Source organism: Pelophylax lessonae (assembly GCF_965119305.1).
Source record: "Pelophylax lessonae genome assembly, chromosome: 8".
NCBI classification, from domain to species: domain Eukaryota; kingdom Metazoa; phylum Chordata; class Amphibia; order Anura; family Ranidae; genus Pelophylax; species Pelophylax lessonae.
This window is the reverse complement of record NC_138775.1, coordinates 291,658,470-291,671,495: the sequence shown is the minus strand read 5'-3', so window position 1 is coordinate 291,671,495 and position 13,026 is coordinate 291,658,470. Positions and strand designations below refer to the sequence as shown.

Sequence of the window (13,026 nt, the reverse complement as noted above, 5' to 3'; positions counted from 1 at the left end):
AGCACGCGCCGCCGGAGGCGCGCTCCTGCTCCCGAGCGGTCACGGACCCCCCCCCCCCCCCCGCGCGCGATCGTCCAATGTAAACAAGCCGCCTGTCATTCTCCCCTGTGTATGAATAGTGATCATACGGTTCTACTATGTAGGACCGTTGATCACTGTTCCTACACCTCAAGCCACAGCCAATCACAGTTAGAATCACGCCCCTAGGGACACACATAACCCCTCCCTCTCAAAAAAAAGTTAACTCCTTCACTGCCAGTGTCATTTTACAGTAACAGTGCATATGTATAGCACTGATTACTGCAGTAATGTCACTGGTAACCCCAAAAGTGTCAAAAATGTCAGTCAAGGGTCCGATCTGTCCGCCGCAATGTCGCAGTCCCGCAAAAGAAAATCGCAGATCGCTGCCATTACGCTTTAGAAAAAAAAACAACAAAAATGGCAAAAATCTTTCCCTTTGTTAGTAAACACAATAACTTTTGCGCAAACCAATCAAAATACGCTTTTTGCGATTTTTTTTACCAAACATATGGTAAAAAAAAAAAATTGGCCTAAAATGTTAAAAAATTTTGATTTTTACACCTTTTTTGGGGGGAATTTCATATAAAAAATGTGAAAAATATTGTTATTTTTGCAAAATTGACGCTCTTTTTTTGTTTATAGCGCATGATCAAAAAAATTGCACAGGTGATCAAATACCACCAAAAGAAAGCTCTGTTTGTGGGAAAAAAAAGGACGTCAAATTAATTTGGGTACAGCGTCGTACGACCGCGCAATTGTCCGTTAAATTCACGCAGTCCCGAATCGCAAAATAGGCCCTGGTCAGGAAGGGGGTAAAATCTTCCGGGGCTTAAGTGGTTAACGGATGAAAAATAGGGCTTTCATCCATTCAAAAAAACAGATTGACAGAAGCGGGTGAAAATGGATGTAAACGGATGATCATCCATTTACATTCGTTTTTTCATAGATGTCTGTTTTTCATCCGTCAACGGATGGATGAAACACGGACAAACATTCCGCATGTGTGAAAGGGGCCTTAGGCCCCTTTCACACTTGTGCGACTTGTCATCCGATTTGGGACTGCAAAATCGCATGACAATTCGTTCTCCATTATTTCCAATGATTCCCATTCATATCTGTGTGACTTGAAGTCGCACCGACTTCAAAGTAGTCCCTGCACTACTTTGGCACTACTTTGATGCTTTTTGAGGAAAAGACAATTCAAGCCCAGTCAAATTCGCGTCAAAATCGCGGCAACAAAGTCGCGGCAAAATCACAGTAAAATCATTCGACTTTGAAGTCGCACAAGTGTGAAATATCCTCCGATTTTTCTCTCTTTTGCTCAGCGTTCATAACCGTTTTTAGTAGACAGTGTATAAATGTTCCCAAAATTTCTCGTCCGATTTTTTTTTTTTTTGGGACATTTGTTTCTAGACTTCCGGGTTGTCAGCAACTTCAGATCATGCGCGGTCTTTCGTATCTGATTTTTCACGGACGTACTGCATACACATTAAACGAAAATTGGTCGCCGGGGACGGACGATAAAAATTTTGGTGTTTGTCCCTCCGTTTTTTTTCGTTGAAAATGGCGGCATCGACTGTTGAAAGTTGTGTACACACTAGCCGAAAATTAGGGATGCACCGATCCGAATTTTTTGGACCCGATACCGATATCTGGCGTTATGAAATCGCCGATACCGGAACCGATCCGGAGCTACACACAAAGCAAGCGGCTACAGTACAGAGCAAAGCCGCTGCTTTATGTGTATGGCTCCTCCATTCACAGGCGAAGTGCATCTGATATCACTCCGCCTGTGAGCTGGAACTGTACAGGAAGTAGCGGCTCCCATCCCATACTACTACTGCACCTAGTAAGGGATGGCTGAGCCGTTACCAAGCAAAAACAGGATCCGCCAGTGGATCGGTCAATGTTACCGATCCCCCGATCCATCTAAAATGGCCATATCGGCGGCGATATCCGATCCGATTATCGGATCGCTGCATCCCTACCGAAAATCGTATGATTTTACCTCGGACGGGAATTTCCGGCAGATTTTCTACTAGTGTGTGCCCCACTTTACTCTGTTGCTTTTCCAAAGAACAAGCTCGCTTGCTGATGTAGCAGTTACAGGGAAGAGACAAACTATTTTCCACTGACAGGGGTGCTTAAAATGATCAGCTTTTATGTGTTTTTATTAAACCAAAAGATTATATACACAGTTCAGGCGCTTAAAACCAAAAAAAAACCCTGTGGAGGAATAAACCAGGTGGTCACTTTAAAAATTCCAAAACCGCTCACTGAGCCGCCAGTCCCCAGCATGGGATGTAAATGCAAAGAATTTTAGTAGGATATATGGACGGCGCACAGTGATGGTAGATATAGGAGAGAACCCATAAGCAGCAATCAAAAAGTAAAAGGAAATCAGTTTATAAACTGATTTCTTTTTACTTTTTGATTGCTGCTTATGGGTTCACTTCTATATATACCATCACTGTGCGCTGTCCATATATTTTTATAAAACCTTTAACCCAAAAGCAAAATAAAATGTTTGCTGTAAATTCTTATAAAGTTAGCTGGAGTTCAGCTTCAATTTGTTAGTGCATCTAAATCTGCTAGTACATCTACCACCCCCCCTGATTAACAATGCTGCTGTCCAAGTGTGCCCCTTGTGCACCTTAATCCAGAATGGAGGCACTCTAATAACTGGTTGCTGACCGCTGCAAGTACATATACTGCGGCGGTCAGCCCCGGCCAGGCAAAGTGACGTACCGGTACGTCACTCACCTGAGAGCCAATAGGGGGCGAGCACGCGCCGCCGGAGGCGCGCTCCCGCCCCCGCTCACTCACTCTGATCCCCGCGCGTGTGACAGGTGGACTCGATGTCCGCCGGTCACTCGCGATCGTCAGTTACAGAGGGAGAAAGGCGGGCGGCTAGTGTAAACAAAGCTGCCTGTCACTCTCCCCTGTGTAACAGCAGAGATCATGCGGTCCTGCTATGTAAGACTGTAGATCTCTGCTGTTACATGTAAAGCCACATCCCTGCACAGTAAGAAACACGCCCCTAGGGACACACTTAACCCCTCCTTCCCTGCCAGTGTCATTTTTGCATATGTATAGCACTGATTACTGTAGTAATGTCACTGGCACCCCCAAAAGTGTCAAAAATGTCAGTTAGGGGTCCGATCTGTCTGCCGCAATGTCGCAGTCCCGCAAAAAAAAAAAAAATCGCAGATCGCCGCCATTACTCGTTAAAAAAAAAAAAAAAACAACAAAAATGACATAAATCTTTCCCTTAGTGAGTAAACGCAATAACTTTTACGCAAACCAATCAAAATACGCTTTTTGCAATTTTTTTTACCAAACATATGTAGCAGAAAACAAATTGGCCTAAAATGTTAAAAAATTTAGATTTTTACTTTTTTTTTGGGGAATTCCATATAAAAAAATGTGAAAAATATTGTTATTTTTGCAAAGTTGTCGCTCTTTTTTGTTTATAGCGCATGATTAAAAAAAAAAAAAAAAAAAAAAAAAAAAAAAAAAAAAAAAAAAAAAAAAAAATCGCACAGGTGATCAAATACCACCAAAAGAAAGCTCTGTTTGTGGGGAAAAAAGTACGTCAATTTTATTTGGGTACAGCGTCGCACGACCGCGCAAATGTGCGTTAAAGTCACGCAGTGCCGAATCGCAAAATAGGCCCTGGTCAGGAAGGGGGTAAAATCTTCCAGGGCTTAAGTGGATAAAGGAGGTGTTACTGGCCAGATCACCATGTGAAATCAGAGGGAAAAAACCCTTACAATGAAAACGAATTCAGCCACCACATTTAATGATTGTTAAGCTGCAATAGATTACATTTCTGGTTTTAGGTTCATTACCGCTTTGCAGCTGAAATAAAATGAGATGATACAAAGTTCTATACTTCACCATGTTTATTGCTCTGTATATCCTTACTGTATAACACTGAACATATAAAGATGAATGCTGGCCATGCATTATACAGTTCTCTTATTCAATTTCCTTTAGAATTACCTTCAATTATGTAGTGCAAGTACCTGCCTGATTGCATACAAATTGAAAGGGGTTGATTTACTAAAGGCAAATAGACCATAATTTGCAAAATGCAGTTACTCCATAGCTTAGTAAATGAGGTAAAGCTTCACTTTGAAAAGAATACCCAATCACATGCAAGGAAAATAAAAAACTGAATTTTTGCTTGAACATGATTGGATGATGGAAGTCAGCAGAGCTTCTGTTCATTTACTGAGGTCTGGAGCAACTGCACTTTGAAAAGTGTACAGTCTATTTGCCTTTAGTAAATTAACCCCAAAGGGTTTAGGTTTGACCTAGTGGTGCACCGAAATTTCGGCAACCAAAATTTTTGGCCGAAAATGGGCCTATCCCATTTCGGCCGAAAACAGGTTATACAGTATATGCCAAAAATGAATGGGTGCTGCAGCAGCAGCTTTCTCTTTAACTTATATGGTGCGTGACCGGCCGCAGCCGACTCCCGAGACCCTCTGTTTGTACCTCTTCGCCCGCCCTGTGCTAGACTGGTTGCTAGAATCGCCAACTGCATGGATTCTAGCAACCAGTGACGTCACGGTCCCGAGAGAAAAGCGAAGCTGAGAAGAGGACCCAGCATGCACAGCAGAGGAGGATCTTCCTCGTCCTCCTTTGCGCCTATTACTGACTCTCTGGCTCCACCCACCTCCTCCCTCCATCTCAAGACTCAAGTCGCTCCGACTTAGAAAAAGGGTCCTGTACTACTTTGGGGCGACCTCGGAGCGACTTGCATAGACTTCCATTATGTGAAGTCTCTGAAAGTCGCGCCGAAGTGGCGGTGCACAGCGGTGCACACGACTTCACAGGTCGCCCCCCAAAGTCGTGTCGCACTAGTCTGAACGGGCTCTTAGTGCCGGTTCACACTGTTCCGACTTGTCAGGCGACTTGGTCGCCTGACAAGTAGCGGACCGTGCTGTGCAATTTGTACCGTTCTAATAGGAGCGACTCAAGTCGCTCCGACTTAGGGAAAAAGGTTCCTGCACTACTTCGGGGCGACATCAGAGCGACTTGCATTGACTTCCATTATGTGAAGTCGTGTCGCCCTAGTGTGAACCGACACTTATTGTAACCAGAAGAGTGTTACTAATTAAGACATTTTCTTTGTTACTTTTAATTCATTGTCAATGTTTACCATTTCTGTATTCTGCTTTTTCATTCTCAATAAAAACTTTATGGAAAAAAAAAATATATAAAGAAAGCAAACGTCAAAAAAAAAGTAAAATCCCTTTTTTTCTAAGGGCGAACTCCACCCACAATCTATCCTTCACTTTGGGTGGTCACCAGTAGATTGAATCACCTGCCAACCTCTGACAAGTCTAAGATTCAGAAAGCCTGCTCAGCTACCCCTTCCTCCCAGCAGGCTATAACAAAAGTGTGGCCTTCCTCCCAGCAGGCTATAACAAAAGTGTGGCACTCTTGCATCTGGATCCACCAATGATCTGCTCATGCCTCGTACACACGCAACGATTATTGGTCGTGAATTTTCAGCCAACATCCGATCGGCCGTTTTTCGGCTTGTTAGTATGATGCTTCCGACTTCCGACAACCAACTCCGACTCCGGGCGAAAAAAATCTGGTGTGCAGGCTATAAAATTTTTGTTGGCCATCAACACAACGGCCGATTTTCCATCAGTCAGTACAGATTTCGGCAGACAAAAATTCTGATGAGCAAGACTTGGCATGCTCAGAGAAGAAAAAACACACGGAAAGTAAACCAGCACATGACATCATTTCTGAAGTAGATTTTTGTTGGCCGAGAAAATTCGTGTGCAGTCTAGGCACATTCCAACCAACAAAACACAACTCTGGACAAAAGTCGGATGATCGGTCGGCCGATAATCGTTGCGTGTGTACGAGGCATTACTCTACAAAATGGAGAATACCCTGTGTGAGGGTGACACCCCCCTGCTCTGTAAGAAGTTGGAAATTCCAGTGGGTATATCTCAGCACAGCAATCCCATAGAGCAATAATAAGCTGATACATGATTTAACTTTTCCGCAACCTTTGGAAACTAAAGACATCCGCCTTGGGTGGAGCTGCCCTTTAAATTCTGCCTCTACAGCAGAAGAGGTTTCAGATAAAATGGTTGCATCCTTGTATCCTCTACCTCCAGCGACAAAACCAGGCTTGCAAAGAAAAGCTCTAAACTCCATAAAAGCACCATGCAATGAAGACCTCATCATTAATGAAAACACAACTGCAGCAAAGCCTCGTCTATTCGCTTCACCATCCCCGAGAAGGCAGGAATTACCCAGCTATGAATAATGTTGCAATATATTCATTCAAGTCCGTCCTTCCTAAACCGAAGGGGAGCCAACGTCTCTCCCTGCAGCCTGAGCGGAGGGGGTTAACCCCTCATGCCTAGTATAACAATGCACAAAGGGGCAAGACTGACCAATTCAGTTTAAAAAAAAAATGCACAGAGCCTAAATCCAATTTATCACGACTCTACTGGTGTCAGGCGGCTAAATAATTCATGCCATGCATGCAAAATGCGTCCAGGTGCTCCATTTCTTTCCAGATTTAAAACAGTTAAAGCAGAGATGGTGGGGGGGGGGGGGGGGGATATCTCTTCATAGGCAACTCTACTCTTCTGTAGCTTCACCACTACGGGGGATGATTCACTAGTTACCAGCTTAGCTCCTCAACAGGCAAAGCTCCAATTTTCAACTTCCACAGCTAAAGACAGATGCCGAGGCAGAGCGCCGTCCCTGCCTGCCCACCAATCGCAGGGTCTTCACATCGTGCATTAGGATCATTGCAATTAATGAGGGTGCATCGATCGGAATAATCAATTAAGTGAACTCGGAGAGAAGGTGGTGGGAGAGGGGGGGGGGGGGTCACACAGGCACAAATAATCCCGAACAAACAAAATTATACGCTGCCAGATATAATGACTACCCAGAGAATAAAGGCACTAAGGCTAATAAGGGTTACAACCTTGCTACGTGAAAAGATAACGACCCTCGTAGGGAGATTCTTTTTTTTTTTCATTTCCCCTTTTATCCTTTAAGGGGAAGCAACCCAACACAATTATGCGTTGCGACGGGTTTTATAAACAATGATGGGTTTGATGAAAGGAGGGAGGTGGAAGCGCGGCTTGACATCCGTCAGAAAGGTCCACCGCTGAGACGGGGAGAAAATGTAAAACAATTTAAGGCTGATCAGGTCTGCGATATGTATGAATCTCGCTTGCATGCGAGAGATTAACCCATGGGCTGCGGGAAAAGGAGAGCAAACTCAGAAGCAGATGAATAATAAAAGCAATACACATAATGAAACAAAGTACACAAAAAAAAAAAAGATGTTGCAAAGTAAAGGCGGCTTGGGAAAGGAGGGGGCATCATGCATATGTAGATGAGGGCATATCTGTTTACCCTTCCTACCAGTATGGTCTCGCTGGCACAGTTTTGATAGGGTAGTTAAGCTGCTATGCTGGGTTTTGTCATGCAGGGTAGAGACAGGCATTCGAAGTAACGGTAGGCGATTCCAGAGGTGATGGCATACAGTTTTGAGAGGGTACATGGGATGCTGTGCTGGGTTTGGTCATGCAGAGTAGAGACGGATGCAAGGAAACCCCAACGGTGCTGGCACCATGGGTAAAGGTGGCACTTCCTTGGTGCCATGGGGGAAGCTGGCACTTCCTTGGAGGGGGGGGGGGCAAATATGTCATATGTCAAACTAATCTGAAGGGGGGGGGGGTGGTAATATGTCTTTATTGGGTTTTGTCATGCAGGATAGAGATATACATTTTTTCATTCAATCCCATAGGTGTTAGCAACATGGGTGAGACTGGCACTTCCTTGGTACCATGGGTGAAGCTGGCACCTTTTTGGCTCTGTGGCTGAAGCCAGCACTTCCTTGGCTCCATGGATAAGGCTGACACTTTGTTGCCACTATGATTACATTTAGAACTTCCTTGGCACCATGGGAAAAGCTGGCACCTTCTTTGCTTTGTGGCTGAAGCCAGCACTTCCTTGGCTCCATGGATAAGGCTGACACTTTCTTTCCACCATGATTAAAGTTAGAACTTCCTTGGCACCATGGGTAAAGCTGGCACCTTCTTGGCTCTGTGGCTGAAGCCAGCAATTCCTTGGCTCCATGGATAAGGCTGACACTTTGTTGCCACTATGATTACATTTAGAACTTCCTTGGCACCATGGGTAAAGCTGGCACCTTCTTTGCTTTGTGGCTGAAGCCAGCACTTCCTTGGCTCCATGGATAAGGCTGACACTTTCTTTCCACCATGATTAAAGTTAGAACTTCCTTGGCACCATGGGTAAAGCTGGCACCTTCTTGGCTCTGTGGCTGAAGCCAGCAATTCCTTGGCTCCATGGATAAGGCTGACACTTTGTTGCCACTATGATTACATTTAGAACTTCCTTGGCACCATGGGTAAAGCTGGCACCTTCTTTGCTTTGTGGCTGAAGCCAGCACTTCCTTGGCTCCATGGATAAGGCTGACACTTTGTTGCCACTATGATTACATTTAGAACTTCCTTGGCACCATGGGTAAAGCTGGCACCTTCTTGGCTTTGTGGCTGAAGCCAGCAATTCCTTGGCTCCATGGATAAGGCTGACACTTTGTTGCCACTATGATTACATTTAGAACTTCCTTGGCACCATGGGTAAAGCTGGCACCTTCTTGGCTCTGTGGCTGAAGCCAGCACTTCCTTGGCTCCATGGATAAGGCTGACACTTTGTTGCCACCATGATTAAAGTTAGAACTTCCTTGGCACCATGGGTGAAGCTGGCACCTTCTTGGCTCTGTGGCTGAAGCCAGCAATTCCTTGGCTCCATGGATAAGGCTGACACTTTGTTGCCACCATGATTAAAGTTAGAACTTCCTTGGCACCATGGGTGAAGCTGGCACCTTCTTGGCTCTGTGGCTGAAGCCAGCAATTCCTTGGCTCCATGGATAAGGCTGACACTTTGTTGCCACCATGATTAAAGTTAGAACTTCCTTGGCACCATGGGTAAAGCTGGCACCTTCTTGTCTCTGTGGCTGAAGCCAGCAATTCCTTGGTTCCATGGATAAGGCTGACACTTTGTTGCCACCATGATTAAACATAGAACTTCCTTGGCACATGGGTAAAGCTGGCACCTTCTTGGCTCTGTGGCTGAAGCCAGCACTCCCTTGGCTCCATGGCATTGGTTGACACTTTGTTGCCACCATGATTAAACTTAGAACTTCCTTGGCACAATGGGCGAAGCAAGCATTTCTTTGACACCATGGGTAAAGTTGGAACTTCCTTGGCACAATGAGTGAAACTGGCACCTTAGGGGAAACTCAAACTTCATTGACACTCAAGGGAGGGGGCAAATAGGTGTTTGCTGGGTTTTGTCATGCAGCGTAGAGACAGACGTTATTTTATTGCAATCACAAAAGGGTTGGCACCATGGGTAAAGCTGGCACTTCCATTGCAGAATGGGTGAAGCTGCCACTTACTTTGTACCATGAATGAAGTACGGACCCTCTTCTCTGTGGCTGAAGCCAACACTTCCCTGGCTCCATGGATGAAGCTGACACTACATTGACACCATAGGTGAAGTTGGATCTACCTTGGAACAATGGGTGAAGCTGGCACATTCTTGGAACCATGGGTAAAGCTGGCACATCCTTGGCTTTATTGGTAAAGCTGGAACTTCCATGGTTTGATGAGTGAAGTTGGCACTTTCTTGGTTCCATGGGTGAAGCTGGAGCTTCCTTAGCACTATGGGTAAAGCTGGCACTTCCTTGACTCCATGGGTAAAGCTGGCACTTCCCTGGCTCACTTGGTAAAGCTGGTACTTCCATGGTTTATTGGTGAAATTTGCACGTCCTTTGCTCAAATGGGTGAGACTGGCACTTCCTTGGCTCTATGGGAGAAGCTGGAACGTCCATGGCTTGAAGGGAGAAGCTGGCACTTCTTTTGCTTTATGGGAGAAGCTGGCACTTCCTTGGATCTACAGATGAAGCTGGCACTTCCTTGGATCTACAGATGAAGCTGGCACTTCCTTGGCTCTTTTGTAGAAGCTGGCACTTCCTTGGCTCTTTTGTAGAAGATGGCACTTCCTTGGCTCCATGGGTGAAGCTGGAACTTCCTTGGCTCTTTAGGTGAAGCTGGAAATTCCTTGGCTCTATGGCTGAAGCCAGCACTTCCTTGGCTCTATGGGTGAAGCTGACATTTCCTTGGCTCTATGGGTGAAGCTGACATTTCCTTGGCTCTATGGCTGAAGCCAGCACTTCCTTGGCTCTATGGGTGAAGCTGACATTTCCTTGGCTCTATGGGTGAAGCTGACATTTCCTTGGCTCTATGGGTGAAGCTGACATTTCCTTGGCTCTATGGGTGAAGGTGGAACTTCCTTGGCTCTATGGGTGAATCTGGAATTTACTGGACTCTATGGGTGAAGCTGGAACTTTCATGGCACCCCAAGAGGGGGGGGGGGGGATATAAGCGTTTGCAATGAGATGAAGACCGATGAGCTGTGAGTTGATAAGGGCACTAACTGCTTAGTGGGGTACAGGAGCAGCAGCCGGGTAGGTCGGAAAAACTGTGACCAGCAGGTGTACCCAGGGCAGATTCCAATAGTCTGATCTGGATACGGCACTGAGATGTCCCCCGGGGTGCAGGCAAATGTTAATGCTGCCAGGGGAACGCACAATGAAGATGTGAGGGGCTGCAGGAGGTGGGGTGTTGCAAGGTGGGCAGGATGGGACAATGCAGGTGAGAAGGATGGGGTCCAGCAGGTGGGCAGGATGGGGCCCCGCAGGAGAGAAGGATGCGGTCCCGCAGGTGAAAAGGATGGGGTCCCGCAGGTGAAAAGGATGGGGTCCCGCAGGTGAAAAGGATGGGGTCCCGCAGGTGAGAAGGATGGGGCCCCGCAGGTGAGAAGGATGGGGCCCCGCAGGTGAGAAGGATGGGGCCCCGCAGGTGAGAAGGATGGGGCCCCGCAGGTGAGAAGGATCGGGTCCCGTAGGTGAGAAGGATCGGGTCCCGTAGGTGAGAAGGATGGGGTCCCGTAGGTGAGATGGATGGGGTCCCACAGGTGAGAAGGATGGGGTCCCGTAGGTGAGAAGGATGGGGTCCCGTAGGTGAGAAGGATGGGGTGCCGCAGGTGAGAAGGATGGGATGGGGTCCCGCAGGTGAGAAGGATGGGATGGGGTCCAGCAGGTGGGCAGGATGGGGCCCCGTAGGATGGGGCACCGCAGGTGGGCAGAATGGGACCCCGCAAGTGAGAAGAATGGGGTCCCGCAGATGAGAAGAATGGGGTCCCACAGGTGGGCAGAACGGGGCCCCGCAAGTGAGAAGGATGCGGTCCCGCAGGTGAGAAGAATGGGGTCCTGCAGGTGAGAAGGATGGGGTCCCGCAGGTGAGAAGGATGGGGCCCCACAGGTGAGAATGGGGTCCCACAGGTGAGCAGGATGGGGCCCCGCAGGTGAGCAGGATGGGGCCCCGCAGGTGAAAAGAATAGGGTCCCGTAGGTGGGCAGGAAGGGGCCCCGCAGGTGAGAAGAATGGGGTCCCGTAAGTGAGCGGGATGGGGCCCCGCAGGTGAGAAGGATGGGGCCCCGCAGGTGGGCAGGAAGGGGCCCCGCAGGTGAGAAGGATGGGGTCCCGCAGGTAAGGAGGAAGGGGCCCCGCAGGTAAGGAGGATGGGGCCCCGCAGGTAAGGAGGATGGGGCCCCGCAGGTAAGGAGGATGGGGCCCCGCAGGTAAGGAGAATGGGGCCCCGCAGGTAAGGAGGATGGGGCCCCGCAGGTAAGGAGAATGGGGCCCCGCAGGTAAGGAGGATGGGGCCCCGCAGGTAAGGAGGATGGGGCCCCGCAGGTAAGAAGGATGGGGCCCCGCAGGTAAGGAGGATGGGGCCCCGCAGGTAAGGAGGAAGGGGCCCCGCAGGTAAGGAGGAAGGGGCCCCGCAGGTAAGGAGGATGGGGCCCCGCAGGTAAGGAGAATGGGGCCCCGCAGGTAAGGAGGATGGGGCCCCGCAGGTAAGGAGGATGGGGCCCCGCAGGTAAGGAGGAAGGGGCCCCGCAGGTGAGGATGGGGCCCCGCAGGTAAGGAGGATGGGGCCCCGCAGGTAAGGAGGATGGGGCCCCGCAGGTAAGAAGGATGGGGCCCCGCAGGTAAGGAGGATGGGGCCCCGCAGGTAAGGAGGATGGGCAGCAAAATTTCCATTTAATGCAAGCAGGGATGACACGGGAGGACTCAACTCAAGGGTTGGGGGGGGGGGCATTCCTACGGGGTGAAGGTATGTCAGGGGGCAATTGTAAAGGAGGGGGGCAATTACATTTCTCTTTGTGACACCAATAAAATCACATCCAGAACTAGACACCCATTCCTGCACAGTAATGACCCCCCTCAGGGCAGAATGTGAGGGGGGGAGGGGTCCCTCCACATAATGGGGGTATATAAATCGGGGTGCACTCACCACAGGAGGACATGTCCGGGGCTCAGCTCCTCTCCCTCTTTTTTTTTTCTTTTTTATTTTTTTATCTCTTCCCAGCTCCTCTCCTCTCCGGCTGCAGCTTCTCTCTCTCTACTCCTGGGCTGCCCGCCGTGCCCGCGCCGCGCGCTCCCTTCAAGCTTTGCCTGTGCCGCTCCGCAGCGCGTCCTCCTCCTCCTCCTCACTTCACCTCAGGGAGGGAGGCGCGGGCACGCGCGGAGCAGAGCAGAAGCTGATGGAAGGGGAGCGCGCGCCTCATCCGCTTCAGCAGATTGTGTGTGAGAGAGAGAGGCGGGAAAGGCTCTGGGCGCGCGCCGCCACTCGTCGTGAGGGGGACCACGGGGGCGCGCTCACCTGTAGCTGAGGGAAACATTTTTTAGGATGCACATTTTTGTGAGGGGAGGAAAATAAAAAAACATCCTAGACCTAGAACCCCCCTCAGATGGCTATATTACCCCCTTCCTGACCGCTTGTTATTTATACCATCAGTAGTGATCGACTGATATTGTTCTTTTATTGCCGATACCGATATTTTGGGCCA

The 13,026-nt window shown here is 48.5% G+C and overlaps 1 long non-coding RNA gene across 1 annotated transcript in view; it reads right to left on the bottom strand.

The window, feature by feature from the left end:
- The window catches only part of LOC309561228, an 864,211-nt gene extending 851,570 nt beyond the window's left edge, over positions 1 to 12,641 (bottom strand). The window contains exon 1 of the long non-coding RNA XR_014225552.1: positions 12,471 to 12,641. This is a non-coding gene — a long non-coding RNA (uncharacterized lncRNA). The remainder of the gene's footprint in view (positions 1 to 12,470) is intronic.
- Between the last annotated feature and the right edge of the window lie 385 nt (positions 12,642 to 13,026).